Here is a 5,558-nt window from a genome sequence, read left to right on the forward strand (position 1 = left end):
TACATGAATACATTCGTTTTTTTTAAATTTATTCCTTTGCTCCAATTTCTCTTACTGTTAAATATTTTTGGCTTGAATCGCTGGGTCAAATTTTTCCAATTCCAAACATTGAATTCCAGTGCAATAACTCTACTAAAATTGATAGAAACCATGAAATTTTGTACGAATAGATTTTCGGACTTTAAATTAACTAAACGTCACTGTCATTTTGTATGTAATTCCAAGATTTTGATTAATACTTCAAGAAAATTCCATAATTGTTTTTTCTGTTGTTCATAAATTTTGGATTTCATTGAATTTTCAGTCAAACTTGGAATTTGTTCATTTTTTTCCACCCAAAATCGCGCTCAATTTTCTCGTTAAGGATATTCAAGTACTTTAATTATTTGTTTTTCAGCGAAATACTTTCTACTTTTTTATTTAAAAAAGGTTAGAGCTTTCATTTGAGCCCCATTTGACTCTGAGTTTCCGAAAATTTTAAAATGATTTTATTATTTAAACTTCGACGGTCTGAATTGAAATCCTGATATTGAACCGTCAGGAGACATTTAAAAATCTGAAAAAAATTAGAAGGTCTACTTTTGAAGGAAGATTGATAAAATAATTTAGAAATTCCATTTTTTGAAAATCACGAGCATTTTTTATAAATAATACTTTATAAACAATCATTTTTTTACCATAAAAATCATTTTTTTGGAATTGTAACACATTCATTCATGTTCTGAATTTTACCAGAAATCTATTTCATGGGTGAAAAAAAAATTCTAATAATAATTTAAATAATTTCAATTATTCTTTCGTAAGAAGGGAATGTTTCAAGAAAAACAATAATTCTGCGCAAAATGATAATTTGAAAGACGCTCTATATTCATTTTTTCATAATTTTCTCACGCTATTTAATTGACTAATTTGATGATTGAAAATAGCTCAATCTATATTGTAGTCTGTACCAGACTGTAAAATATACTTGGATATGTCCTCAAAATCGAATTCAATCCTGCTTTCAATGCGAACATTACTCACTGCAAAATTATTTTTTATTTTGAGTTATTTACCTCTTTACTCTTTTTTTCCGTCGTTGATGAGTCATCATTATCCGCTGGATTTTCCTCATTTATTGTTTGTCTATAACTCGCCTTTCACAAACTAATCTGTTCACTCCATTCGGCAATATTCTCCAAAATCATATTTCTTCTTCAAAATCATGATCCGTATCAACAGTTTAAGCTCTGTTAATTATTTCCCTCTCCATTTTCCGTTCTTCTTCTGATATCTTCTTTGAGTGAGACTTCGCCTTTTTTTTCTCTCTATACCAATCATCATTCATTTCTTTTCTCTGTATACTTCATACATATGGGGCATTCCATGTGAATTCAACGTGGTCAAAACTCTCATCATCGTCAATCATATTGCCGATTTTTTCTGTGGTTGTATATGAAATGAGTTGACTTTTCAAATTTTTACAGAATTTTTCACGCATTCTGTGAGCCGCCATGTTTTTTTTTCAAGTTTTGGCTTCAAATGCCTGTAACTTCCGTAAAAATCAACCGATTTAATTTTTTTTTCAAAAGACGCGTTTTCTCATACACTTTTTATATAAAAATAGGAGAATTTTTTTTCCTCGTTCTCCCATCGATTTCGTTCAGAAAACCTTAAAAAAACTCTATAAAGGACCAACCTTTTGAAGGTTGGACATTTTTTATTTGTTTCAAAAAAATTTAGTGAATATGTTGAACCAAAAAAAAAATTTCCACCAGTTCGAAATATTGAGAATCGAACTCCGGAGTGAATTTGAACTCTGAGTCCACACTAAACGGAGTGAAAACAAGTTCACACCGTTTTCGGTGTGAATTCACGGAGTTAATTCATTCCGGAGTGAAATATTGCGAACCGAGCCGAAAATTGACACTAAAAAAACAAAATTGACACTGCTACAATGAACGTATGATGTCAAAATGAACATATTGTGCCAAAATGAAAATATAGATCAACACAGATCGGTGGGAAAAAGGAAAATTGACTCCGTACTAAAATTTGACTCCGGGCGAGGGAGATAATTTTAACACCGAAATATTCAACTCCTTACACCAGAGACAGTAACACCAAATTTTTTTTACTGTGTAGTTATGAATAAAATCTCCATAGTTTATTTGTTTTACAATTAGCCTAGAATAAATTAATTAAAAAAATTAATCATATTTTTCGGTCCACATTCTACGGTTTCCAGTCCTCGTATCATCCAATAAAGTCTACAATCAGACGCCAACCAACCAACAATCGAATGAACAATTGATGCAAATGAGAACCTACTTTCTTTCCATATATTTTTTCGATGATTTATGTATCCATTTAAATAGAAAATATTTAAATAGAATAAGTTGGATAGAAACATCGATTTCTCATGATTTTTTCGACAGGAAAATGTGGACGTCCAAATGAAAAGGTATCACGTTGTCGATTTTAGTTTCCGAGGTATTCACGTTTTTGTCTCTGCAACACCCATTCAAACCAATGTTAAATTATTTTCTTAATCTTTTCTAGCATCGTCATTTCTCACCCTATCAGGATTCTTTTGGGCTTAAAATGTGCGGAATATTATCAAAATTATCAGAATATGCAAAACTCCATATCATAAAAAATTGAGGAGAAACTCTATTAACGGATAATTGTTTTAGTTGACCATATTATTTTGCAAAAGATTGTTATGCTTTGCAAAAGTGAGTGAAATCCTATAAAAAAATCACAAAAAAACATTTGTGAGAAAATTTTGCCAAGTTGACGTTTTATTGCCTGATCCTATTTTCCAAAAAAATATCCTCACCTTTATTCACAAAAAAATACTTGAAATAAAAAATATGCCAAGCACGTCGTTCACAAATCATATTGACTAGAGGGACCTGATATCTCAAGTGAATGAATCCAGTAACATATATGAATGGAAAGGTCACCATTGGAGACGCTAAATAACAAAACGCCCTCTACAAATTACCGGCTTGAGAATACACATAGATGATACATACGCTCATATGTCCATGTGTGAACAGACTTTTATATATCTGTGAGCACTCCTAAACTGGCCATCTTGAAAAAACTAGCGCCACCAACGGTAACTAGCGTCGCCAATTGCCAATTCGATTTTTAGAAAAAAGTCCACTTGGCGCGCCCGGTTTTTTGTGTATACTTCACAAAATAAAAATTATGTGTAATTGAGTAGTTGATAGATGGATGTCGAAGTTCATTTCTAGAAAGCAATAAACAAATTTCGGGGAAAATCTTGTACAATCTCCGCAATTAAATCAAAGTTTGGTGACATAGTTACTTGAAAAACATTCGATTGTAGATTATCCCGATTCAACGGTCGATCGAGGAATCAACTGGAAATTATGAAAATCTTTAATACCATATTTATTCGAATCAGTTGAGATTTTGAATACTCCGGTTGAGTAATGTTGCAATCCACTGATGAAGTACTGCGGCGTTCTATCCTAATGAATTGATCGGTAACAATCGGTACTTTCCATCAAGGGCCACAGAGTGACACAGTGTTAACTAAGATATGTCTTTGATCAATCACAGTTCTCCTTTTTGGCACTGTGTTAGACAGTGCCCTATGATGGAAAGTGCCCAGTGTAATTGACTTACACCAAAACCGGGCGCGCCAAGTGGACTTTTTTCTGAAAATCGAATTGGCAATTGGCGACGCTAGTTACCGTTGGTGGCGCTAGTTTTTTCAAGATGGCCAGTTTAGGAGTGCTCACAGATATATAAAAGTCTGCTCACACATGGACATATGAGCGTATGTATCATCTATGTGTATTCTCAAGCCGGCAATTTGTAGAGGGCGTTTTGTTATTTAGCGTCTCTAATGGCGACCTTTCCATTCATATATGTTACTGGATTCATTCACTTGAGATATCAGGTCCCTCTAGTCAATATGATTTGTCAACGACGTGCTTGGCGTATTTTTTATTTCACGTATTTTTTTGTGAATAAAAGAGAGGATATTTTTTTTGTAAAATAGGATCAGGCAATAAAACGTCAACTTGGCAACATTTTTTCACAAAAGTTTTTTTGTGATTTAGTTACAACTGACGATAACCAGACGGTTTCTTTTATTTTAATATTTTTCTCGTGGGCTCCAAAGTTTAGTTTTCCCATGTTCCAAAGTGCAGCTGCACATAATCATTTATCTAGAGTACACGAATTTTTAAGTATTATTCCGGAAAATTCTTAAAGAAGAAAAATAAGTGCCAAAAAGATAAACCGCCAAACATTCTTCCAATAACTGTCTCAGGCAACAATTTGTCTATTTTATCACTTACAAGCGACTGCATGTCGCCGATCAAGGGTCACAGATTTGTTTCTAACCCTCCAAAATCATTGAAATTTTCCGTTACAAATGGGACTGTTTTCCCACGTGCGTAAGTCCTATGCATCCACCCGGCTGATAAGGGGGATAAACAAGGAATTCAAACAGTCAAGGGACACTTGTGTGTACTCTCGACTGGAATTTTAACTGATAAATAAAATCGAAATAATGGTTTCAACTAAGACAATATCCACATTTTGTTTGAATATTTTCATTTTTTTGTTAACAATTGATTGAATTGAAAATTATGACGAAATTCTCACATTGGAGAATTTCGAAAATATTAAAATGTGATAAGTAATTTAAAATTGATTTTCAATAGAATAAAATTCCCATTCATTGAATGGAACATGATATCATCTCAAGTAAATTGATTAATAAATTAATTGAAAGAATCGGTCATCTCAAAGACCTTCAGCTTAGAGAATCTTGAGTGATAAAATTAATAATTTATATTGTGATCAAACCCAATTATTCAAATGTTTGAATCATTTTTATAACAGTAGAGACGACACCCAAAATGAATTTTTAATAATAAGGAAGTAGTGTAGTAATACGGGTTCTGGCACAACGTTTTTGGCGTCGACGTGGTCGTTGGGGTCCAGTAGGGAGGTCAGATGAAAGTGGGTGGGTGAGTGGTTGATTAATTCGCGGGGTCGCGGTTCAATTCGCGGTTTGATTCGCGGGGTCGCGGTTTAATTCGCGGTTTGATTCGCGGTTTGATGAATGGATTCGCGATTTTTTTCCTCGAAGTGAAGAAAGGGTTAATTAATTCGCGGTTTGATTCGCGGTTTGATTAAGGAATTCGCGGTTTTTCCCTCGAAGTGATGAAAGGGTTAATTAATTCATGGTTTAATTCGCGGTTTGATTCGCGGTTTGATGAATGGATTCGCGATTTTTTTCCTCGAAGTGAAGAAAGGGTTAATTAATTCGCGGTTTGATTCGCGGTTTGATTAAGGAATTCGCGGTTTTTCCCTCGAAGTGATGAAAGGGTTAATTAATTCATGGTTTAATTCGCGGTTTGATTAATTAATTCGCGATTTTTTCCCTCGAAGTGATGAAAGGGTTAATTAATTCGCGCCGTAGCGGTTTAATTCGCGTTTTAATTCGCGTGATTGCAGTTTAATTCGCGGTTTAATTAATTAATTCACGATTTTTTCCGTCAAAGTGATGAAAGGGTTATTTAATT

This window comes from Diachasma alloeum, unplaced genomic scaffold, assembly GCF_001412515.2.
Source record: "Diachasma alloeum isolate Michigan unplaced genomic scaffold, Dall2.0 Dall_scaffold_00638, whole genome shotgun sequence".
Lineage (NCBI taxonomy): Eukaryota > Metazoa > Arthropoda > Insecta > Hymenoptera > Braconidae > Diachasma > Diachasma alloeum.